Here is a 27,312-nt window from a genome sequence, read left to right as displayed (position 1 = left end):
CGTGTCCCCGCCGCTCCGGACCGGTTACCGCTGCCCTGGATGTCGCCCTCCATCGCTGTTGCCACGTCCCCAAGGTGCCCCCATCGCTCCGGAACTTGTGCAAAATTTATCAAAGTCTGTGTGCAGTTTTGATAAATTTGGTGCACATAAGCCAAAAACACAGCAGAAAAAGGCAGCACACAGACACATATTGATAAATCTGTCCCTGAGGCTATGTTCACATGCCAGAATTTCCATCTTGATTTTAATGGGATTCTGCTGCGCTGTGCACATAGCAGAATTTCCGTGCCAGAAACATCTGGCGTGGAAATTCTAATTCCGGTGTCCACAGAAAGAATGAACATGTCCATTCTCTCTGCTGACGCTATGCACTCCCGAGCAGTCCTAGCGCCGGCATATCATGCTGACCTCTGAATTCTGCAGAGTGTCGGTACAGAGATTTTTCATGCGGACATTCTGACTTGTGAACATAGCCTAAGTGAGCAGCTTCAGCTAAACGTTTATGTGTTGTGAACGCGAAGATGGGGCATAAGCCACTGCCATGACTAACCCTTCTCTGCCAGCTACAGAAGCCTTTGACTGGTTCTCACAGGCTGTCAGCATGGATAAATAAAAACTCAAAAACTCGTACATAGTGGGTGTCACCGCGTTCATAACGACCCATACTATAAAATGGGTATGCTATATATTATGCACAGTGAACACTGTAGTAAAAATATACCAAAATGAATGGTTTTGGTCTTCTTGCCTCCAAAAAAGTGGAATTAAAATAAACAAAAGGTGTCAAATACTACAAAAATTGTACCAATAAAAACACTAAATGTTCCCTCTGTTAGGCAAAGAATAAAAGTTATTACTGGAATGTCTATGTACTTTTTCTATGCCCAGAGATTAAAGATGTGACCTTCCTTTTGTATATATCGGTAAAATGTTTGGATAAAGATGACAGATTGAACTGGGTTCCCTTGGCATCTGATATGTCTTCTTATACATATTAGAACGCATAAATCAGATGCCAATGGTATCCAGTTTGATGTGACTTCTTCAAAAGTGATGGGCATAGAAAAAGTACACAGACATTCCAGAGGTGGGGATTTGAGATGTACCCTCCTTAGTCTCTAAGAGTCTTTTTGGATTTTCCAACTGGACACTCGGCAACCGCAGGGTATGAACCTGAGACAATATCTTATATTATTCTATTGAAACAAGGCAAATTTAGCTTTTTTTTTTTTTTTTTATGTATCCTGTCTCGGTTTCACTCTTGGGTTAATATATGATACAATATATATCCTGGTAGAACATATTGTCTGTTATGCGGAGAATGAGTATGATACTATATAATCTGTAAGTACGGTAATATATTGAAAGGTCTTATGTCCAGTAATATAAATGGAGTTAAGGGTGCTATCTAAGAGAATATATGACAAATGTTAAGTGTATCCAAAGTTTCATATTTTTCCTGATTTTCTTTGTTCACTTGCTTAAGATAGTATATGTTAGCTAAATCCATAGTAATATGAATACATTTTACCAATGAGGCGTAGATAGTTAGTGTCTATTATAACTAAGATTTCACTAAAACGTGATACATACATAGAAAAAAAACACTATACATATGATGGCCCACAATATATGAAAAATGTATATGAGGTCGAGCAGTGACCTACAAGGGAAGGGGATGAGGATACAGGTGAATATGCTGTCTTCTAACTTTCCCAACCTACATAAGTAATCATAACCTTACTAACCATAAGTGTGGAAAGGGATGGGAAATAAAGGTACCACACTAATAAATGATAAAGAGGTGGTATCCTTATGCACATCAATTCTCATGCACCTTTTTCCAACTCATTTCTCCCAAATGTTGACATCGGGTTCATCAGGGGTGGAGGAGAAATAGAAGCACATTAAAATGCAAGCTTAAGCAAGATACAGAAAACAATACAAATAATGGGCCCAAACAATTAAAAACACATAATGATATGGTTAAATGGGCACTGTCATGAAGTACAAAAATTGATATGTTGTAGTACTTAAGTTCTACAACATATCTCTAATATACTTTAATTAAAAAAAGTGATTTTAAACAAGTTTAAAATCACTTTTAAATTCGGCCACTAGGGGTCGCCCTCCTAGTGGCCGAATGCATTCAGCAGTGACGTCACCACTGAATTTCGACTCATTTCAGCCTGGCAATGAGTCAAAATTCAGGCACTGCTGTGCTCGCTCCCGCCTGTCAATCAAACAGGCAAGAGCGAGCACGCTGATAGCTGGGGCTGCGCGCATTGGCCAGCAACACTGGCCTTGGACGTGGCCCTGCCCACCCCCATTACCCTGTCTGGAGGCAGCGCGAGCACTCATTGCTGCATTGATCTTCCGGATGGGTAAGTCTGATCTGAGGTCTTATATTAGCCGGTGTGAGGTGGATGCATGGATCTACGGGGGCGCAAAAAACCACCTCACACCGGCAGTAATATCGTGCACGGCAGGCCGGCGTTGCTCCTCTACTCCTCCTCCCTGGATAGCACATGCACAGCTAAACAGGGAGGAGGAGACCCCTGAGCTGCCTGCCGTGCTATTGGCAGATCGTCTATGCAGCGCTCCTGACAGGAGCGCTGCATAGACGATCTGAGGGCGGAAGCAAGCGCCCAGCAAGGCATCAGTGACGTTGTGCCTGCTGGGAAGCACTGCTTCCTGCCCTGCTTTATAGAGCAGATTTAGAAGCACTAAATCTGCTCTATTAAAGCGATTTAAAATGTTTTTAAAGCCAGGTAGGGGGTTAGGGCTAGATTACTAATAGGTAGGGACATATTAGATTATATATAACTTGGTGGGAGCTACACTTTCAACATGATGGATGGTATAAATGGTCACTGTAATACAGATTGTCACCTAGTCCACTATGAATAGTCATCAACATACAGTTTGTTACCCAGTCCACTATCGTAGTCAGACTATCAAAGGCCCCAACAATGATATTACTTCTTGCAGAAGGTCACAACAAGCAAAGAAGGTCACCCGAGGATAGTCATAAAGAGGGTCATAGAATGTGTATAATAAGGTTGCAGGATGGAAGCAATGCAGTCACTGTCTCACCGCGTCACCTGACATCCTTTATCTGAGGCCAGGCACTGCTGCTATTCTATGATGCCATCAGATATTGGCAGTGGAATTTGAACATCATTGTTGTGAGGGTCACCTTTATCTATGGGTCCGGTTGCTCAGCCCAGTTGAGTCACAAGGTTATAACATACATATATAGACATACCAAAGGGACGGACAGGCGTCCTGCACTCACCGCATAAGATCTGGCTATTCAGCTCCCATCTTGGGCCGCTTCTCCGGCAAGGACTTCAAAGACAGTGTGGAGCGCTCAGAGGCGACTGCCGGCTGTTTCACACATAGGAATGCGCTTCATCCAGCCTACTGGAGGCCGGATGAAGCGCATTCCTATGCGTGAAACCGCCGGCAGCCACCTCTGAGCACTCCACACTGTCTTGGAAGTCCCTGCCGGAGAAGCTACCCGAGATGGGAGCTGAATAGCCGTTAACTTATACCGGTATATTGGTATAAGTTATCGGCTATCGGCCCTAACCTCCACAGAGTATCGTATCAGCCCTAAAAAAAAACATATGTAAGTACTGGAAGGATTAAGATTTTTAAATAGAAGTAATTTACAAATCTCGTAATGAAGAAATATGGACGGCTCTCACCAAGGTAGAAGCTTTGATATTTTCTTTATTATGCAAACAGCGTGGCGTGTCAAGCAGGTGAGGGAACAGAAACGCAGAGGACCTCAGCGTGCAGGTAACGGCTGTGTCGTACTTCCGTACTTCGTCAGACCATACACGCCCCAGGGGTAGCCACTGGTAAAATACCTACGTGACCTCATCAAGGGGCGGGAACTATAAACTTGGAGCATCACAAAACAAGTAAAGTGAACATATTTAATAAAATCAATTAAAAACACAAAGAGTACGCTGAAGTATAATCACATGCATTGTAAGAAAATTATTAAACAAATATACTTAAGTTTGACTTCTCATTTAAACCCAACTTTCCTTGGGCATCTGTGCGCATGATCCAACGAGTCTCTGTTTGAAGGAGAGTTTTTCGTCTATCTCGGCTGTACACCCTTTCGATGCCAAAGAAGTGCAGGGCCGAGGGATTATTTATTTATTTGCTTTTATGTGCTTCCCATATATCATCTATAACTCGAGGTGAGCCTTTTTTCGTACGTACAGAATAAATGTGCTTGCGGAATCTCGTATGCATCGGTCGTGTGGTGTTTCCGATATAAAATCGTCCGCACTCACACATCAAACCATACACAACATAATGTTTTGCAGCAAATAAAATCCTTACAATGTATACATATACCACCTACGGTGACTTGTCACACAACAGAGAAGGACATCATTTACAGGCTCTGCATTTATGGTTGCCTTTTAATGAAAACCAATTTTCACTGTTTTCTCTGTTGTAGGAAGAAACGAATTTGCTGCAGGTAAGTGTGTCTCCTAGGTTTTTTACTCTTCTGTATGCTGTCCTGGGATTTTGAGATGCTACGTCTGCTAAAGCCGGGTCAATTTGAATTAAAAAACAATGTTTCTGAATTATTGTGTTTATGGTAGTGGTCATAGGACTGTTGTGGAACTCTATTACCAGTACTTTTATTAATTTTTTTTGAAGTTTTGTTAAGAAGTACCGTAAATTTCTATCTTGTGAGACTGCCTTCTGTGGGTAACCTCTATCTTCAAGCCTACCGGCTAGCTCAGCAGCTTGTTTTTTGAACCCGGAATCTGTACTATTAATTCTCAACATCTGACCATTAGGTATGGCAGATTTAACATGCTCCAGGTGGTAACTACTGAAATGCAAGAGGGAATTACCTGCAGTGGGTTTCCTGTAACCAGTAGTTACCAACCCATCATTGCCTACGCATACTAGAACATCCAAGAATTCTGAATGTGAAATGCTTGTGTTATATGTAAAGTTGAGATTCATATTATTGAGGGTGATGTGGTGGACAAAATCCGCGAAGTCCGACTTTGAACCCATCCAGACGATAAAAATAACATCCACGAACTGGGCATACCCCTTGACAAATCGTAAAAAAGGATTAGAAGCTGAAAAGATAAAGCCTCTTTCAAAACACGCTACGAATAAATTGGCAAAAGTCCAGAAAATCTATATATTTTGAGATACACTCGGTTATGGAACCCACCCCGGACACAATAGGGTGTCCGGTGGGGGGGAATGACGGGGGGGAATCCTCCACACTTTTGTGTATTTTGGGAAGGAAGTACCAAGAAGGGAATTTGGGGAATTCAGGAATAAGTTTGGCATCTGTTTCTTTTGATAGAATACCCTTCTCGACAGCTCCTCTCAGAAGGGTTTGTAATTTAGATTTAATTTTACATGTGGGATTGGATTTTAATTTTTCATAATTACCAGGATTTTCTAATAGTTTTTTGGCTTTTTGTAGATAATATTCCACTGAGTAATACTATATTACTGCCCTTATCAGCTTTTTTAAAGACTAAATTTTTAAGTGATCTAAGCCATGTGAGGGCTTCTTTTTCCTCCCTATTTAAATTGCTGACATCTATAGGATAATTTAGGGCTTTCATGTCCTCCATAACTTTGTAATAAAAGAGATCAAGGTTACTTCCTGGGGAAATGGGGGGACAAAACTGGGATGTTATCCAGTTTTTTCCCCCAGTATGTTTCTTGGGATTATATCTGTATTTATTGTATTTAGACCCTCCGGAGTAACCTGTAGCGAAATCGGTTTTATCACGAACAAACTTGTCTTGTTAAGTACAGTCCTATGACCACTACCATAAACACAATAATTCAGGAACATAGGTTTTTAATTCAAATTGACCCGGCTTTAGCAGACGTAGCATCTCAAAATCCCAGGATAGAATACAGAAGAGTAAAAAACCTAGGAGACACACTTACCTGCAGCAAATTTGTTTCTTCCTACAACAGAGAAAACAATAAAACCTGGTTATCCTTACACCATAAATGTGGAGCCTATAAATGGTGTCCTTCTCTGTTGTGTGACAAATCAGTCACCGTAGCTGGTATTGTAAAGATTTTATTTGCTGCAACACATATTATGTTATATTATTCTTGCCCGATAATCCACACCTTAGACATATAGGTTGTTATCTGCTTTTGTAGACGACGTCTTTATGCTGTGGCGCGGCTCCCCGGAAGAGTTCAATGAGTTTATAGCCACACTCAATGTAAATGACATGAACATGCGAATCACGTCTAAATGGATATTGGCAGCACCATTAGGCCTATGAATATTAGTTTTAGAGAGCATGTTAGATCAGTAGTAACCGGTAAAGGCTCCCCTAGATTGATAACGCACATCAAGTCTGAACACCAAGGTAACACCAACACATTAAAATTCATGGGTCTACAGAAATTGAAACTAGAAGCGGGTCAGGATAATATAAAGAGACTGCGGGAATTAGAAGCCAGATGGATCTTGCGAACGCGAGCTCAAGAAAACGCAGGTCTGAATGACCGAATAGATATGGAAGTCTTTCTTTAGCATTTTCAACTGTATAGATACAAATAGATATTATGTACGGTACATTTTATATTGTTATGATGATTATAATTATATTTATATCACTTTTTCTATTTGTACCACCCCTTCCACTTACCTGTGTTTCTCGTCACACAAGAGGGAGTGTACTTAAACACGGGAGCACGGGTGAGAGGAATCGGTCTGTTGAAGTTCGGAAGGAAAGAAACAGCTGTCACCAATCAGTACGCACTGGCGTCTTCCACCTGCTTTAGCTGCCTGCTGCAGCCTTATGTCTATCTGGACTTTTAAGAAATAAAGCGAGAGGTTCACTGTACGGGTGAGTGCCTTTGTTTTTCTTCTCTATATGAATTTTCACATATTATGTTGTGTATGGTTTGATGTGTGAGTGCGGACGATTTTATATCGAAAACACCACACGACCGATGCATACGAGATTCCGCAAGCACATTTATTCTGTACACACGAAAAAAGTTATAGATGATATATGGGAAGCACATAAAGGTGATCCCTTGGCCCTGCACTTCTTTGGCATCGCAAGGGTGTACAGCCGAGATGGAACAGATAGACGAAAAACTCTCCTTGAAACAGAGGCTCGTTGGATCTTCACAGATGCCCAAGGAAAGTTGGGTTTAAATGAGAAGTTAGACTTAAGTATATTTGTTTAATAATTTTCTTACATTGCATGTGATTATACTTCAGCGTACTCTTTGTGTTTTTAATTGATTTTATTAAACATGTTCACTTTACTTGTTTTGTGATTCTCCAAGTTTATAGTTTTCACCCCTTGATAAGGTCACGTAGGTATTTTACCAGTGGCTACCCCTGGGGCGTGTATGGTCTGACGAAGTACGGAAGTACGACACAGCTGTTACCTGCACGCTGAGGTCCTCGGCGTTCCTGTTCCCTCACCTGCTTGACACCGCCACTCTGTTTGCATAATAAAACAAAATATTGAAGCTTCTACCTTGGTGAGTGCCATCCATATTTCTTCATTACATTACTTGAATTGATTTAAACTTTCTCCGTACTGAGCACCGAACGGGTCATCTAGCTTTGTGTTTGTACACCTGTGTACTATTCAGTTGCCGTAGCTACAGCAGTGCCGGACTCTTTATCTTTTGCCTGTTAAATTTACAAATCTGTTTAACTTTGTGGCACCAGTTAATTTAAAGAAAATTTTTTCCCCTGGAGTAGCCCTTTAAGATTGCATTTTTATGTGCTTCTATTTCTCCTCCACCCCTGATGAACCCGATGTTAACATTTGGGAGAAACGCGTTGGAACAAGGAGCATGAGAATTGATGTGCATAAGGATACCACCTCTTTATCGTATTAGTGTAGTACCTTTTATTTCTCATCCCTTTCCACACTTATGGTTAGTAAGGTTATGATTACTTATGTAGGTAGGGTAAGTTAGAAGACAGCATATTCACCTGTATCCTCATCCCCTTCCCTTTTGGTCACTGCTCGACCTCACATACATTTTTCATATATTGTGGGCCATCATATGTATAGTGTTTTTTCTTTGTATGTATCATGTTTTATTGAAATCTAAGTAAAAGTAACATTTTCCGCTAAATATCTACGCCTCATTGGTAGAATTTGTTTATATTACTTTGTATACCGATTTTCTCCAAGGGTATATTTTCCAAGTCACGGGACATAGTGTTTTAACTATAAAACAAGTTCAATTTTAATGTTTTGTATGCCATAATTTACCCCTTAACGACAATGGAGGTAAATGTACGTCATGATGTACTGGTACTTAGTGCACCAGGAAGTACATTTACGTTATGTACGTGACCACGAGCACGAGAGCGGTGCTCACGTCATGCAAAGCAGGTCCTGCCGGTAATGGCATCACTGAAGCCTGCTGGAGGGCCACTTCCGCCCTCACATCGTTGCAGTGCAGTGCAAATTATGGAGTTTTTCCCTACAAATGAATGCTGAATGTATCAACCAAAAGTCTTTGCCCTTAATACCAGAATTGACTGCATCCTTAAAGAGCAAATCGAAAGTATTATGAAAAATCACTATAGTGCAGCACTGTGTGCTATACTCATTCTTCATAATTGCACCTATGTTCAAACTGGCAGCCAAATACCTGAAAAATAGCCCTGTTTTTTTGCTGTTTTGCCAACGCACATATCTCTCTGCAGTTTCCAAACAAGGCTCCTGCAGTCTCCATAGCACACGCTCCAGCTACTTAGGATCGCATTACACTGAAATGTACGCTAGGTAGGCTGCTATAGCAACAGTAACGTGATTTGGAAACTGAAGAGATGAGAGAGCAGCGGGAAAGCAGCAAAAAACAATGCTATTTCTCAGGTATCGCTGCCGATTTACCCTGCAATTATGAAAACTGACTATAGTACATATAGTAATTTTTTATAGTAATTTAGAGTGCAGTATAGTCATTTTCCATAAAAATTTGGATTTGCGCTATAAGGGGTAGGGATCGACCGATATTGATTTTTTAGGGCCGATACCGATAATCTGTGAACTTTGAGGCCGATAGCAGAAAACCTATACCGATATTCCGTTATAAGTCATTGGCTATTTCTACCCTCCCCCCCGGCCCCGCAGAAGCCGCTGCAGATCAATGATTTAAAGCGGGTGCTTTAAATCAATGAACTGCTGCGGCTTTTGTGGGGCCAGAGACCACCGCCGCCACCCGCTTCTCTCTCCATGCCTGTCCTGGGGTCCTCCTGAGTCCAACCGCCGCTGCCCCCCCCCCCATCTTCTGGCCAGAGACTGCCGCCGCCCGCTTCTCTCCCCCTGCTGGTCCTGAGTCCAACCACCGCCGCTGCCCCATTGCCTTCCCCATCCCTGGTTTTATAATTACCTGTTCCCTGGGTCCACGCTACTTCTGGCTCCGGCAGCGTCCTGAGCTGTCACTGTGCACACTGACGGTGGTGTCGCGTTGAGGATGTCACTCGTCATTGCGCAGCACACAGCAATAGCGCAGTACGCCGCAAGCGCCAGAAGTAGCGTGGACCCCGGGAACAGGTAATTATAAAACCAAGGATGGGGGAGGCAATGCGGTTCGGTCTCTGGCCGGGGGGCGGTGCATTATCGGCATATCGGCAAGGTAATTGCCGATACAGATAACGTCTAAAATCGTGAATATCGGCCGATAATATCGGCGAAACCGATAATTGGTCGATCCCCAATAAGGGGTTAAATTATTTAACTATTCCTGTGTCCAGGCTGAAATTTTTTTTAACTTTAACTCACCTTCCTATGTTCCCCCAATGTGGAGATATTGGGTCCCGTTACTCCGGTGCTGCAGGTCTTCTGGCTTCTTTAGGCTTGAAACGTCACGGAGCCGTCAGCATATCACCAGCCGCAGCGATGTCCCTCATCGGCCGGTGATAGGCTGAGCGAACTATCATGTAAGGAGCGCTGGCCGGCTCCTTACACCAGTGGTTCTCAACCTTTTCGGCGACCGTACCCCCAATGCCTGAAAGTATGTCCGCGGGTACCCCCTCAGGAGGAACTTGCGCACAAGGGGTGCGGACAAAAGGTGTGTTCTTACCTTTATACTAATGCATCCCCCCCCCCCTCCATCTTAATCCCCTTGTGCCATTATTCCCCTTCCGTCTTAATCCCCCTGTCCCACTATTCCCTCCTCCCTCTGATCCCCTTTTGCCATTTTCCCCCCTCCATCTTAATCCCCTTGTCCCATTATTATTCAATATGGCAAAAGGGGATTAAGATGAAGGGGGAATGGCAAAAGGGGATTAAAATGGAGGGGGGGAATAATAGCACAAGGGGATTAAGATGGAGGGGGGGGGGAGGATAATCAACCACCCCCTCCTCCATCTTAATCTCTTGTGCCATTATTTCTCCCTCCCTCTGATCCTCTTGCGCCATTTTCCCACCTCCATCTTTATCCACCTGTGCCATTATTCCCCCTTCCATTTTAATCCCCTTGTGCCATTCCCCCTTCCTCTGATAATAATGGCACAAGGGGATTAAGATGAAGGGGGGGGGGAAATGGTGAAAGGGGATCATAGGGAGAGAGGAAAATCACACAAGGGGATTAATATGGAGGGGGGAGTGGGGGTGGGGGGGGGAATAATGGCACAAGGGGATTAATATGGAGGGGGGGGGGGGTTGTTGAGAATTCCCCCCTCCCTCTCATCCCCTTTTGCCATATTAGATAATAATAGCACAAGGGGATTAAGTTGGAGGGGGGATAATCAACCCCTCCTCCATATTAATCCCTTTGTGCTATTATTATCAGATATGGCAAAAGGGGATCAGAGGGAGGGGGGAATTATCAACCCCCCCCCCCTCCATATTAATCCCTTTGTGTCATTATTCCCCCTCCTCCATATTAAAGGGGTATTCCAGGCCAAAACTTTTTTTTATATATTAACTGGCTCCGGAAAGTTAAACAGATTTGTAAATTACTTCTATTAAAAGATCTTAATCCTTCCAATAGTTATTAGCTTTTGAAGTTGAGTTGTTGTTTTCTGTCTAACTGCTCTCTAATGATTTGCGTCCCGGGAGCTGTGCAGTTCCTATGGGGATATTCTCCCATCATGCACAGCTCCCGGGACGTGACATCATCATTGAGCAGTTAGACAGAAAACTTCAGAAGCTAATAACTATTGGAAGGATTAAGATTTCTTTAATAGAAGTAATTTACAAATCTGTTTAACCTTCCGGAGCCAGTTGAGATAGATATATAGATATATATAGATATATATATATATATATATAAAAAGGTTTTGTCTGGAATACCCCTTTAATCCCCTTGTCATTATTCCCCCTCCTCCATATTAATCCCCTTGTGTCATTATTATCAGATATGGCAAAAGGGGATCAGTGGAAGGGGGAATGGTGCAAGGGGATTAAGATGGAGGGGGAGAGGGATAATGGCGGAGGGGGGGGGGAGTAATAAAGCACAAGGCATAAAATTTTAATGCCTTGTGCTTTATTACTCCCCATCCCCCCTCCGCCATTATCCCTCTCCCCCTCCATCTTAATGCCTTGTGCTCCGTCCCATACATCCCCCCCCCCCTCCGTCCCATACAGTCCCCTTTTGTCAGTGCTTTCGCGTACCCCCTGACAGCCCCTGGCGTACCCCTAGGGGTACGCGTACCCCAGGTTGAGAACCCAGGCCTTACATGACAGTTCGCCTATCACCTGCCGAGGCGGGACATTGCTTCAGCCGGCGATACGCTGACCGCTTTGTGACATTTCGAGCCTAAAGAAGCCAGAAGAGTTGCAGCACCGGAGGAACGGGATCCAATATCTCCGCAATGGGGAAACGTAGGAAGGTGAGTGTTCTTGTTTTTTTTTGCAGCCCGGGCACAGGAATAGTTAATTAATTTTTGCTGCACGTATCTCCTTTAGGGTCTATTCACACGTACAGTATTCTGCACAGATTTGATGTGCAGGATTTCAAGCGGTGTTCAGTTTACATTGAAATCTGCAGCAGAAAATCCTACACATCAAATCTGCGCAGAATACTGTATGTGTGAATAGACCATTAACCCCTTAAGGACCAGGCCAATTTTTACTGGAGGACCAGAGCGTTTTTTGCACATCTGACCACTGTCCCTTTTAAGCATTAATAACTCTGGGATGCTTTTACCTTTCATTCTGATTCCGAGATTGTTTGTTTGTTTTTTTTGTGACATATTCTACTTTATGTTAGTGGTAAAATTTTGTCGATACTTGCATCATTTCTTGGTGAAAAATTTCAAAAATTTATGAAAAAATAGAAAATTTAGCTTTTTTCTAACTTTGAAGCTCTCTGCCTGTAAGGAAAATAGACATTCCAAATAATTTATATTTTGATTCACAAATACAATATGTCTACTTTATGTTTACATCATAAAGTTGACATGATTTTATTTTTGGAAGACATCAGAGGGCTTCAAAGTTCAGCAGCAATTTTCCAATTTTTCACAAAATTTTCAAAATCTGAATTTTTCATGGACCAGTTCAGGTTTGAAGTGGATTTGAAGGGCCTTCTTATTAGTAATACCCCATAAATGACCCCATTCTAAAAACTGCACCCCTCAAAGTATTCAAAATGACATTCAGTAAGTGTGTTAACCCTTTAGGTGTTTCACAGGAATAGCTGCAAAGTGAAGGAGAAAATTCTAAATCTTCATTTTTTCCACTCCCATGTTCTTGTAGTCCCAGTTTTTCAAATTTTACAAGGGGTAAAAGGAGAAAAATCCTCTCAAAATTTGTAACCCAATTTCTCTCGAGTAAGGAAATACCTCATGTGTATGTCAAGTGTTCGGCTGGAGCAGTAGAGGGCTCAGAAGGGAAGGAGCGACAATGGGATTTTGGAAAGTGAGTTTTTCTGAAATGGTTTTTGGGGGGCATGTCACATTTAGGAAGCTCCTATGGTGCCAGAACAGCAAAAACACATGGCATACCATTATGGAAACTACACCCCTCAAGGCACGTAACAAGGGGTCAAGTGAGCCTTAACGCCCCACAGGTGTTTGACGACTTTTCGTTTAAAGTCGGATGTGTAAATGAAAATATTTTTATTTCACTAAAGTGCAGTTTCTTTTCCCAAATTTACCATTTTCACAAATGGTAATGGGAGAAAATGCCCCCAAAATTTGTAACCCCATCTCTTCTGAGTATGGAAACACCCCATGTTGGAACGTAAAATGCTCTGCGGGCAAACTACAATGCTCAGAAGAGGAGTCACATTTGGCTTTTGGAAAGCAAATTTTGCTGAAATGGTTTTTGGGGGGCATGTCGCATTTAGGAAGCCACTATGTGCCAGAACAGCAAAAAGAAAAACACATGGCATACTATTTTGGAAACTTCACCCTTCAAGGAACGTAACAAGGGATACAGTGAGCCTTAACACCTCACAAGTGTTTCACAACTTTTTGTTAAAGTTGGATGTGTAAATGAAAAAAAAATTTCCCTAAAATGCAGGTTTTCCCCCAAATTTTACATTTTAAAAGGGGTAATAGGAAAAAATTACCTCAAAAATTTGTAACCCCATTTCTTCGGAGTATGGAAATACCCCATGTGTGGATGTCAGGTGCTCTGCGGGCAAACTACAATGCTCAGAAGAGAAGGAGCACCATTGAGCATTTGGAAAGAGAATTTGTTTGGAATGGAAGTCAGGGGCCATGTGCGTTTACAAAGCCTCCATAGTGCCAAAACAATGCACCCCCACATGACCCCATTTTGGAAATTACACCCTTCACAGAATTTAATAAGGGGTGCAGTGAGCATTTACACCCCACTGGTGTTTGACAGATCTTTGGAACAGTGGGCTTTGCAAATGAAAAATTTAATTTTTCATTTTCACAGACCACTGTTCCAAAAATCTGTCAGACACCTGTGGGACATAAATGCTCACTGCACCTCTTATTACATTCCATGAGGGGTGTAGTTTCCAAAATGGGGCCACATGTGGGGAGGGTCAATTGTTCTGGCACTATGGGGGCTTTGTAAACACACGTGGCCTTCAATTTCAGACAAATTTTCTCTTCAAAAGCCCAATGGCGCTCCTCTTCTGAGCATTGTAGTTCGCCCACAGATCACTTTACATCCACTTATGGGATATGTTCTTACTCAGAAGAAATGGGGTTACAAATTTTGGGGGGCTTTCTTCCTATTTTCCCTTGTGTAAATGAAAACTTTATTGTAACACAACCTTTTAGTGAAATTTTAAATTTTTTTTCATTTTCCCATCCAACTTTAACAAAACTTTGTCAAACACCTGTGGGGTGTTAAGACTCACTATACCCCTTGTTACATTCCGTGAGGGGTGGAATTTCCAAAATGGGGTCACATGTGGGTATTTATTTTTTTGCGTTTATGTCAGAACCGCTGTAAAATCAGCCACCTCAAATGTAGGCCTCAAATAGGCCTCAAATGTACATGGTGCGCTCTCACTTCTGAGCCTTGTTGTTCGTCCGCAGAGGCATTTACGCCCACATATGGGGTATTTCCGTACTCAGGAGAAATTGCGTTACAAATTTTGGGGGTCTTTTTTTTCCTTTTACCGCTTGTGAAAATAACAAGTATGGGGCAACACCAGCATGTTAGTGTAATTATTTTTTTTTTTTTTACACTTACAGGCTAGTGTAGCCCCCAACTTTTCCTAATGGGTAAAAGGAGAAAAAGACCCCCCCCCCCCCCCCCCCAAAAAAAAAAATTTCTAGTGCAATTTCTTCCGGGCACAGAAATACCCCATATGTGGCCCTAAACTGAAATATGACAGGGCTCCGAAGTGAGAGAGCGCCATGCGCATTTGAGGACTAGATTAGGGATTGCATAGGGGTGGACATAGGGGTTTTCTACGCCAGTGATTCCCAAACAGGGTGCCTCGAGCTGTTGCTAAACTCCCAGCATGCCTGGACAGTCAGTGGCTGTCTGGGAATGCTGTTGTTTTGGCTGTCTGGAAATGCTGTTGTTTTGCAACAGCTGGAGGCTCTTTATTGGAAACACTGCCGTACTATACTTTTTCATTTTTATTGGGGGGGGGGGGGGGACAGTGTAAGGGGTGTATATGTAGTTTTTACTCTTTTATTATGTGTTAGTGTAGTGTAGTGTTTTTAGGGTACATTCGCACTGGCGGGCGTTTTACAGTGAGTTTCCCGTTAGGAGTTTGCGCTGCGGCAAAAGATTTGCCGCAGCTCAAACTTCAAGCAGGCAACTTACTGTAAACTCACCCGTGTGAATGTACCCTGTAAACCTCCAGCTGTTTCAAAATCACAACTCCCAGCATGTAATGACAGACCATGCATGCTGGAAGTTGTACTTTTGCAACAACTGGAGGCACACTGATTGGAAAACCTTCAGTTAGGTTCTGTTACCCAACTCAGTATTTTCCAACCAGTGTGCCTCCAGCTGTTGCAAAACTACAATTCCCAGCAAGTACTGATCGCCGAAGGGCATGCTGGGAGATGTAGTTATGCCACTGCACAGTTATCTCCAAACTGTGGCCCTCCAGATGTTGCAAAACTACAAATCCCAGCATGCCCAGACAGCAAACTGCTGTGTGGGCATGCTAGGAGTTGTAGTTTTGCTAGATCTAGAGGGCCACAGTTTAAAGATCACTACACAGTGGTCTCAAACTGTAGCCCTCCAGATGTTGCTAGGCAACTCACCGGCTTCCGTAGGATCCAGGGAGCTGCATCGCCGTCCTCTGCTGCCAGCGATCCCCGCCGCTGATCGTCGCCTCCGCCATGGTAAGTGGACTCTGGCGCCGGTCCCCGTCGGTTTCCCCGTTCTGCCCCGCCTATTGTGGGAGGGCAGAACGGGGAAACCGAAAGTTAAACCCCCCCCCCGCACCCGATCTGCTATTGGTCGTCGCTTATAGACCACCCCTGCCACTTCACCCCTATCCCTTCAGGGGGATCCTGGGTGTCTTGGACAACCCCGATCCCCCTTATTTTCAAGGTCACCATAGACCCGTATGACCCGGAATCGCGCAAATTGCCGGTGTGAATTCACCGGCGATTTGCTGCGATCGCCGACATTGGGGGGGGGGGTGGGTCTGATGACCCTCCCGGGCATTGGCACGGGGTGCCTGCTGATCGATATCAGAAGTCACCCCGGTCCGGTGCCCGCCTGGCGAGCGTCAGGGACTGAAATTCCCACGGATGTACGCGTACGTCCTTGGTCCTTAAATACCAGGGTGCATTTCTTGTTTCAAAATGCTGACACTCCCAAGTCACTGGAGTGCTGAGGGCTTGAACACCTACTTGCTTCTCAGCTATCTGTCAGTGTCAGCATTTTGTAATGTAAATTGCAGTTATCAGATTCTCTTTAATAGAAATCTGTCATCAGTGTCACCTGCACTAACCTGAACTAACCAGCTAGCAAACAGCAGCGGGGACGTCACTAAGCTCTGCCCATGCTCCAAGTCAGCCCCAGAATGGAAGATATGGTGGAAGATTGCGGGAGAACCACTGCACAGAATTGCGTATTGTGTATTGACAGGTTAGTTCAGGTGACACTGATGACAGATTTCCTTTAAGGGTACGTTCACACGTGCATATTTTTGCTGCAGATTTGCTACTGCAGATTTTGCTTCCGATTGACTTCAATAGGTAACAAAATCTGCTGAAGCAAATCTGCAGTACATCTGCAGCAAAACTATGCATATGTGAACATAACCTGCAGATTTCATTGTAACTTAAATGTCTGAACACTGCTTCAAATTCTGCGCTTCAAATATCTGCAGGATACTGTACGTGTGAATAGACCCTAAAGGTGTTGTTAATCTTCTTGAACAAGATGAGGAACAGTAAATGCTTTAAAAAAAAAATTATAAAACAAAACAGCACTCATCTAGTCCCTGGTGTGCCAAAGAAGGTTATTTCAATGTCTTGTGCAGGTAAAGGTGTAAGCCAATGGAGGACCACCTGAGCATGTGTGCTAAGTTCCAGAGCGTTTGAAGTAGTTAGACAACCTTCCTAAAGGGGTACTCTCCGCTGGGAGTTGTAGTTTTGCAACCGGTTATGAGGGAAGGGGGCTCACTGATGTAAATTTCCCTTGACAACTTCTCCCCCCCCACTATGCAGACCGCTTTACAATAGTGCACAATTATGATTCAATGCTATACAATGTTGTTGCCTTTCATTCGACCAGTCGTCAGTAGTTGCACGTATGAGCCAGGATGCTCACAGAGGGGACTGTAACACAGGGGGATATGAGAAGACACGAATGACTGATCATTGAGTAATGTGCAACATCCATTGCTCCTAAATTTTTTTTAATGGTTCCTAGGTTCATAACAAATTTGTCTAAATTTACCCTGACTTAACCCCTTGGGGACGGAGCCCATTTTGACCTTAAGGATGAGAGCATTTTTTGCAAATCTGACTTCTGTCATTTTATGCATTAAAGGGGTATTCCAGGAAAAAACTTTTTTATATATATCAACTGGCTCCAGAAAGTTAAACAGATTTATAAATGACTTCTATTAACCCCTTGGGGACGGAGCCCATTATGACCCTAAGGACGGGAGCATTTTTTTGCAAATCTGACCACTGTCACTTTAAGCATTAATAACTCTGGAATGCTTTTACTTATAAATTTGATTCCGAGATAGTTTTTTCGTGACATATTCTACTTTATGTTAGTGGTAAATTTTCGGCGATACTTGCATCCTTTCTTGGTGAAAAATTTGAAAATTTCATGAAAAATTTGAAAATTTAGCATTTTTCTAACTTTGAAGCTCTCTGCTTATAAGGAATATGGATATTCCAAATAAACTATATATTAATTCACATATACAATATGTCTACTTTATGTTCTCATCATAAAATTGATGAGTTTTTACTTTTGGAAGACACCAGAGGGCTTCAAAGTTCAGCAACAATTTTTCGCAAAATTTTCAAAATTGGAATTTTTCAGGGACCAGTTCAGGTTTGATGTGGATTTGAAGGGTCTTCTGGTTAGAAATACCCGATAAATGACCCCATTATAAAAACTGCACCCCTCAAAGTATTCAAAATGACATTTAGTAAGTGTGTTAACCCTTTAGGTGTTTCACAGGAATAGCAGCAAAGTGAAGGAGAAAATTCAAAATCTTCATTTTTTACACTGGCATGTTCTTGTAGACCCAGTTTTTGAATTTTTACAAGGGGTAAAAGGAAAAAAATCCTCTCAAAATTTGTAACCCAATTTCTCTCGAGTAAGAAAATACCTCATATGTGTATGTCAAGTGTTCGGCGGGCGCAGTAGAGGGCTCAGAAGCGAAGGAGCAACAATGGGATTTAGGAGAGTGAGTTTTTCTGAAATGGTTTTTGGGGGGCATGTCCCATTTAGGAAGCCCCTATGGTGCCAGGACAGCAAAAAAAAACACATCGCACACTATTATGGAAACGACACCCCTCAAGGAACGTAACAAGGCGTACGGTGAGCCTTAACACCCCACAAGTCGGATGTGTAAATGGGAAAAAAAAAAAATTTCCACTAAAATGCTGGTTTTTCCCCAAATTTTACTTTTTTACAAAGGGTAGTAGGAGAAAATGCCCCCCAAAATTTGTAACCCCATTTCTTCTGAGTATGGAAATACCCCATGTTTGGACGTCAAGTGCACTGCGAGCGAACTACAATGCTCAGAAGAGAAGGAGCGCCATTGAGCTTTTAGAGAGATAATTTGTTTGGAATGGAAGTCGGGGGCCATGTGCATTTACAAAGCCCCCCGTGGTGCCAGAACAGTGGACCCCCCCACATGTGACCCCATTTTGGAAACTACACCCCTCACGGAATGTAATGAGGGGTACAGTGAGCATTTACACCCCACTGGTGTTTGACAGATCTTTGGAACAGTGGGCTGTGCAAACAAAAAAATTAAATTTTTCATTTTCACGGACCACTGTCCCAAAAATCTGTCAGACCCCTGTGGGGTGTAAATGCTCACTGTACCCCTTATTACATTCCGTGAGGGGTGTAGTTTCCAAAATGGGGTCACATGTGGGTATTTATTTTTTTGCATTTATGTCAGAACCCCTGTAAAATCAGCCACCCCTGTGCAAATCACCAATTTCAGCCTCAAATGTACATAGTGCGCTCTCACTCTTGAGCCTTGTTGTGCGTCCGCAGATAATTTTACGCCCACATATGGGGTATTTCCGTACTCAGGAGAAATTGCGTTACAAATTTTGGGGGTCTTTTTTTCCTTTTACCTCTTGTGAAAATAAAAGTAAAGGACAACACCAGCATGTTAGTGTAAAATTTTTTTTTTTTTACACTAACAGGCTGGTGTAGACCCCAACTTTTCCTTTTCATAAGGGGTAAAAGGAGAAAAAGCCTCCCAAAATTTGTAGTGCAATTTCTCCCGAGTACAGAGATGCCCCATATGTGGCCCTAAACTGTTTCCTTGAAATACGACAGCGCTCCAAAGTGAGAGAGCGCCATGCGCATTTGAGGACTAAATTAGGGATTGCATAGGGGTGGACATAGGGGTATTCTACGCCAGTGATTCCCAAACAGGGTGCCTCCAGCTGTTGCTAAACTCCCAGCATGCCTGGACAATCAGTGGCTGTCCGAAAATGCTGGGAGTTGTAGTTTTGCAACAGCTGGAGGCTCCGTTTTGGAAACACTGCTGTACAATACGTTTTTCATTTTTATTGGGGGGACAGTGTAAGGGGGTGTATATGTAGTGTTTTACTCTTTATTAGGTGTTAGTGAAGTGTAGTGTAGTGTTTTTAGGGTAAATTCACACTGGCGGGTTACGGTGAGTTTCCCGCTAGGGATTTGCGCTGCGGCGAAAAATTTGCCGCAGCTCATACTTGAAGCAGGAAACTTGCTGTAAACCCGCCCGTGTGAATGTACCCTGTACGTTCACATGGGGGGGGGCAAACCTCCAGCTGTTTCAAAACTACAACTCCCAGCATGCACGGTCTGTCAGTACATGCTGGGAGTTGTAGTTTTGCAACAGCTGGAGGCACACTGGTTGGAAAACCTTCAGTTAGGTTCTGTTACCTAACTCAGTATTTTCCAACCAGTGAGCCTCCAGCTGTTGCAAAACTACAACTCACAGCATGCACGGTCTGTCAGTACATGCTGGGAGTTGTAGTTTTGCAACAGCTGGAGGCACACTGGTTGGAAAACCTTCAGTTAGGTTCTGTTACCTAACTCAGTATTTTCCAACCAATGAGCCTCCAGCTGTTGCAAAACTACAACTCCCAGCATGCACGGTCTGTCAGTACATGCTGGGAGTTGTAGTTTTGAAACAGCTGGAGGCACACTGGTTGGAAAATACTGAGTTGGGTTCTGTTACCTAACTCAGTATTTTCCAACCAGTGTGCCTCCAGCTGTTGCAAAACTACAATTCCCAGCATGTCTGATGACAGAAGGGCATGCTGGGAGATGTAGTTATGAAACAGCTGGAGGTACGCAACTACAACTCCCAGCATGCCGAGACAGCTGTTTTCTGTGTGGGCATGCTGGAATTTGTAGTTTTGCAACATCTGGAGTGCTACAATTTAGAGACCACTGAACAGTGATCTCCAAACTGTGGACCTCCAGATGTTGCAAAACTACAACTCCCAGCATGCCCAGACAGCAAACAGCTGTGTGGGCATGCTAGGAGTAGTAGTTTTGCAAGATCTAGAGGGCAGTATAGAGATCACTGTGCAGTGGTCTCTAAACTCCAGACCTCCAGCTGTTGCAAAACTACAAATTCCAGCATGCCCACACAGAAAACAGCTGTCTGGGCATGCTGGGAGTTGTAGTTTTGCAACATCTGGAGGGCTACAGTCTAGAGACCACTATAGTGGTCTCAGACTGTAGCCCTCTAGATGTTGCTAGGCAACTACTCACCGGCTTCCGTCACATCCGGGAGCCGTCCTCTTCTGCCGCCTGCGCCGATCTCCATCGCCCCGCTGCCTCCGGAGGGGTAAGTGGACTCCGGCGCCGCTCCTCTTCTTTTTCCCCGTTCTGCCCCGCCTATTGTGGGAGGGCAGGACGGGGAAAACGAAAGTAAACCCCTCCGCCCCAGATCTGCTATTGGTGGTCGCGTCTAGACCACCAATAGCAGAGATAGGAGGGGTGGCAACTCTGCCACCTCACTCCTATCGCTTTGGGGGGATCGTGGGTGTCTCACTCCTATCGCTTTGGGGGGATCGTGGGTGTCTTAGACACCCGCGATCCCCCTTCTATTCCGGGTCACCATAGACCCGTAATGACCCGGAATCGGCGCAAATCGCAAGTGTGAATTCACTTGCGATTTGCGCCGATCGCCGACATGGGGGGGCATTTGCACGGGGTGCCTGCTGATAGATATCAGCAGCCACCCCGGCCCGGTCCCCGCCCGGCGCGCGGCGGGGGCCGAAATTCCCACGGGCGTATGGATACGCCCTTGGTCCTTAAGTACCAGGACGCAAGGGCGTATGCATACGCCCTTCGTCCCCAACAGGTTAAAAAATCTTAATCCTTTCAGTACTTATGAGCTTCTGAAGTTAAGTTTGTTCTTTTCTGTCTAAATCCTCTCTGATGACTCCTGTCTCGGGAAACGCCCAGTTTAGAACAGGTTTGCTATGGGGATTTGCTTCTAAACTGGGCGTTTCCCGAGACAGGTGTCATCAGAGAGCACTTAGACAGAAAAGAACAACCTTTACTTCAGAAGCTCAAAAGTACTGAAAGGATTAAGATTTTTTAATAGAAGTAATTTACAAATCTGTTTAACTTTCTGGAGCCAGTTGATATTAAAAAAAAGTTTTTTTCCTGGAATACCCCTTTAATAACTCTGGGATGCATTTACCGTAATTCCGAGATTGTTTTTTCGTGACATATTCAACTTTGTTAGTGGTAAATTTACGTTGATACATAATTTCCTGCTGAAAAATTCAATAATTTCATAATTTTTTCTTCACATTTTTCTAACTGAAGCTCTCTGCTTGTAAGGAAAATGGGCATTCCAAATAAATTATATATTGATTTACATATACAATGTTGGCATCATAAAGTTGACATGTTTTTACTATTTAACCCCTTAACGACGCAGGACGTATATTTACGTCCTGCGCCGGCTCCCGCAATATGAAGCGGGATCACACTGCGATCCCGCATCATATCGCGTCGGTCCCGGTGCTCATCAACGGCCGGGACCCGCGGCTAATACCACACATCGCCGATCCCGGCGATGTGCGGTATTAACCCTTTAGAAGCGGCGGTCAAAGCTGACCGCCGCTTCTAAAGTGAAAGTGACCCAGCTGCTCAGTCGGGCTGTTCGGGACCGCCGCGGTGAAATCGCGGCGTCCCGAACAGCTGACCGGACATCGGGAGGGCCCTTACCTGCCTCCTCGGTGTCCGATCGGCGAATGACTGCTCCGTGCCTAAGATCCAGGCAGGAGCAGTCAAGCCCCGATAACACTGATCACAGGCGTGTTAATACACCAGTGATCTGTGTAAAAGATCAGTGTGTGCAGTGTTATAGGTCCCTGTGGGGAAAAAGTGTTAATAAAGGTAATTTAACCCCTTCCCTAATAAAAGTTTGAATCACCCCCCTTTTCCCATAAAAAAATAAAACAGTGTAAAAAAAATAAAAAATAAACATGTGGTATCGCCGCATGCGTAAATGTCCGAACTATAAAAATATATCATTAATTAAACCGCACGGTCAATGGCGTACGCGCAAAAAAATTCCAAAGTCCAAAAAAGCGTATTTTGGTCACTTTTTATACCGATAAAAACTTCAGATCACCTCATACCACCCTATACGTGGAAAAATAAAAAAGTTGTAGGGGTCAGAAGATGACATTTTTAAACGTATACATTTTCCTGCATGTAATTATGATTTTTTCCAGAAGTGCGACAAAATCAAACCTATATAAGTAGGGTATCATTTTAACCGTATGGACATACAGAATAATGAGAAGGTGTCATTTTTACCGAAATATGCACTGCGTAGAAACGGAAGCCCCCAAAAGTTACAAAATGGCGTTTTTTTTTTTCGATTTTGTCGCACAATGATTTTTTTTTCCATTTCGCCGTGCATTTTTGGGTAAAATGACTAATGTCACTGCAAAGTAGAATTGGCGACGCAAAAAATAAGCCATCATATGGATTTTTAGGTGGAAAATTGAAAGGGTTATGATTTTTAAAAGGTAAGGAGGAAAAAACGAAAGTGCAAAAACGGAAAAACCCTGAGTCCTTAAGGGGTTAAAGACATTAGAGGGCTTCAAAGTTTAGCAGCAATTTTCCAATTTTTCACGAGAATGTAGTGAAAGTGAAGTGAATTTGAGGGTCTTTATGTTAGAAATCTCCCATAATAGACCCCATTATGAAAATTGCACCCCTAAAAGTATTCAAAATGACACTGCAGCTAAGAGCTTGATTGCCCAACGTTGGCGCACTACAGACGTACCCACTATGCTACATCTGAAGAATAAAATTTCGTCAATCAGAAAAATGGAATACCTTTCAGCTCTGACAGACAATCTCTTACCCAAGTTCTATAAAATCTGGATGGTCTGGGATAGGTTTATAGAAACGGAAGCAACATCATGAGACGGTGGGGTTGGGTCTCGGATCTGCGCGGGTCCGTTCTTTTCACTTTTCCTTTTCTCTACTTTTCCTTATTATTTATGTCCCCCTTTCAACAGTCTCCTCATCTGTTTCATGGCTCCTCCTATTTACCACATTTTTTTGTCCATATATCTAGGACGTTATTGTCCAATATCCCAGATAATTGTGTAGTCTTATTGTAAGACTTGCTCTATGTTCTCAATTGTCGCTGAAGAAAAGCGACTCTCATTATTATTTACCTTCTTTAATCGAAATGTTTTATGCATACCTTATTATGTTTGTTTTTCCATTGCCATGTTGGGTGCAAAACACTTCTGTTCCAAACTGGTGGGTCTGCATGGATATCTGGGATGTTATTTCTATTGTTATATGTCGACTGAATACGTGAAGTTGAAACATCATATGGACTGTTGATCACCGTCTTATGTCCTCTTCACATACTCCTTTCCCCTCTTTTTTTACTTTGATTTACCTAAAGATGTGCCTGTTCTTTATTTTTATTTATTTACTTATTTTATTTTTATTTTCTGTATATGTATTTGTTCTTCTTTGTTTTGGAATTTTTTGAAAAATAAACAGTTATTTAAAAAAAAAAAAATGACATTCAGAAAGTTTAACTCTGTAGGTGTTTCACAGAAATAGAAAAATGGAGGAGAACATGTTCTTGTAGACCCATTTTTTTACAAGGGGGTAAGAGGAGAAAAAGCCCCCCCAAAATTTGTAATTCAATTTCTCTTGAGTAAGGAAATACCTCATATGTGGATGTAAAGTGCTTTGCGAGCACACTACAGGGCTCAGAAGGGAGAGGGCCACAATGGGATTTTGGAGATTGAAATGGTTTTTGGGGGGCATGTCGCATTTAGAAAGCCCCCTATGGTGCCAGAACAGCAGGGAAAAAAAAAACACATGGCACATTATTTGGGAAATTACACCCCTCAAGGAACGTAACAAGGGGTGGTAGTAAGCCTTAACGCCCCACAAGTGATTGACAAACTTTTGTTAAAGTGGGACAAGAAAATGAAAAAATAGATTTTTTTCCCCCACTAAAATGCTGGTGTTACCCCACAAAATACCCCATATGTGGATGTGCTCTGTGGGTGCACTAGAGGGCTCAGAAGAGAAGAAGGGACGTTGAGCTTTTGGAGAACGAATTTTGTTGAAATCGTTTTTTGGGAGCAACTATTTACACCCAACTGGTTTGACATATAATAAAATCTGTCAGACACCTGTGGGGTGTAAATGCTCACTGCACTCCTTATTACATTTTCTAAGGGGTGTGGTTTCCAAAATGGGGTCACATGTGGGGGTGTCCACTGTTCTGCCAGCAATGGGGGCTTTGTAAACGCACATTGCCTTCATTTCCAGCAAAATTCTCTCTCCCCCAAAAAATGTGGCTCCTTCTCTTCGAAGTATTGTAGTGTGCCCACAGAGCATTTTACATCCACATATGGTGCATTTACACACTTGTGGGTGTTTTTTTGTTTTTGTGCTTATGTCAGAACTGCTGTAACTTTGTAATATTAGCCACCCTTGTGCAAATCTCCAATTTAGGCCTCAAATGTAAATGGTGTGCTCCCACTCCTGAGCCCTGTTGTGCGCCCGTAGAGCACTTTCCACATATGGGGAATTCTGTACTCAGGGGGTCTTTTTTGGGGGGTCTTTTTTCTTTTTTTTTTTTTTTTCTTTTACCTCTTGTGAAATGAAAAGTATTGGGCAACACCAGCATGTTATTGTAAAAATGTTTTTTTTTTTTTACACTAACATGCTGGTGTAGACCCCAACTTTTCCTTTTCATGAATGGTAAAAGGAGAATATGCCCCCCAACGTTGCCTTGAAATACGACAGGGCTCCGGATTGAGAGAGCACCATGCGCATTTGAGGCCTAAATTAGGGATTTGCATGGGGGCGGACCCGGATGCAAGCGTTACACTTGCCTCCGCCACAAAAAATAAGCTATAGCAGTGGTTCCCAAACAGGGTGCCTACAGCAGTTGCAAAGCTCTGAGCATGCCTGGATAGTCAATGGCTGTCCGGCAATGCTGGGAGTTGTTTTGCAACCAGCTGGAGGCTCCATTTTGGAAACAGTGCCGTATTTTAACTTGCAGTGGGAAACTCGCTGCAAACCCCCACCCGTGTGAATGTACCCTGTACATTCACATGGGGGAGCTGTTGCAAAACGTCAACTCTCAGCATGCACTGACAGACCGTGCATGCTGGAAGTTGTAGTTTTGCCACAGATGGAGGTACACTGGTGGGGAAACACCGATTTAGACTAACTCAGTATTTCCCCACAAGTGTGTCTCCAGTTGTTGCAAAACTACAACTCCCAGCATGCACAGGAGTTGTAGTTATGCAAGATCTGGAGGGCCACAGTTTAGAGACCAATGCACAGTGATCTCCGAACTGTGGCCCTCCAGATGTTGCAAAACTACAAATCCCAGCATACCCAGACAGCAAACGGTTGTGTGGGCATGCTTGGAGTTGTAGTTTTTCAATATCTGGAGGGCCACAGATTACAGATCACTGCACAGTGGTCTCCAAACTGTGGTCCTCCATATCTTTGAATCCCACTCACCGCCACTGCCGCATTACTCCGCCGCTGTCCCGATCACTCCACTGTCGCCCGCCGCCGTGCCACCTGCAGCCTTGTATTGGTAAGCTGCCGCCACCTGCTACTCCTGTCACAGTTCACAATCACCCATTGGTGGGCAGAGTGGGGGAACTGAACTTTAACCCCCTGCCCCCCTTCTGCGATTGGTCGGTCGCTTCTGACCGATCAATCGCAGGGACCCCTGCCACCTCACTTCTATCCCTTCAGGGTTATCACTAATTTTCCGGGTCACCGGACACCCGTATGACCCAGAATATATTGACTCAGGCCCCCCCCCCAGGCGTTGGCACAGGATTCCTGCTGATAGATATCAGCAGTCATCCCGATTCAATCACCACGGTGTGAACGGAAATACTGAGGACGTACAGGTACTCCTTCCGTCCTTAAAGTATCATGACGTGAGGGCATATCTGTATGCCCTCCCCAACAGGTTAAAGAGTGTCTGTTATGATCTCTGTCGGCAGCATATATTTAGAGCTCCTGGGCAATTTTATAGCCTTATACTTGCTCCAGGACTGAGTCAATCAGAAGACAAATTTTCAGAAATCCCACAGGCTTTGCCTGGCCAAGTAGTCAAGTAGTGAAAGGGCACATATACATTACGGAATATCCACCTACAGAAATTCTGAAAGTTCAGACATGCACCATCACCATTCAAGGCAGGCCATATACAGTCATGGCAGTAAATGTTGGCACCCCTGAAATTTTTCAAGAAAATGAAGTATTTCTCACAGAAAAGGATTACAGTAACACATGTTTTGCTATACACATGTTTATTACCTTTGTGTGTATTGGAACTAAACCAAAAATAGGAAGAAAAAAGCAAATTGGACATAATGTCACACCAAACTCCAAAAATGAGCTGGATAAAATTATTGGCACCCTTAAAGGACAACTGCAGCGGCATTATGGGGCGCCGCCATAAGCACTCATGGTGAGCGCTAAGGCGCGTAGCGTCGACCTAGAGGTCTACGGTGACGCCCCGTCTCCTCCCCGTCCCCATCCAGTTCTATGGGGGATGCGGGGAGGCACGAATGCTGCCTCCCCGCCTCTCCCATAGAGATGTATGGAGGAGGCGTGCCGGCCGCAACGTCATGCTGCGGCTGGCACGCCCCCTGCACGGGAGATCGCCAGGGGC

At 43.6% G+C, this 27,312-nt stretch overlaps 1 protein-coding gene across 2 annotated transcripts in view; it reads left to right on the top strand.

Annotated features, from left to right (window-relative positions):
• The window catches only part of C5H7orf57 (chromosome 5 C7orf57 homolog), a 171,179-nt gene that overhangs the window by 1,241 nt on the left and 142,626 nt on the right, over nucleotides 1–27,312 (top strand). The window lies entirely within an intron of this gene.

The sequence above is a fragment of the Hyla sarda genome, chromosome 5 (genome assembly GCF_029499605.1).
Source record: "Hyla sarda isolate aHylSar1 chromosome 5, aHylSar1.hap1, whole genome shotgun sequence".
Taxonomy (NCBI): domain Eukaryota; kingdom Metazoa; phylum Chordata; class Amphibia; order Anura; family Hylidae; genus Hyla; species Hyla sarda.
Note: the sequence above shows the minus strand (reverse complement) of the source record. Positions and strands in the feature narration are given on the sequence as shown.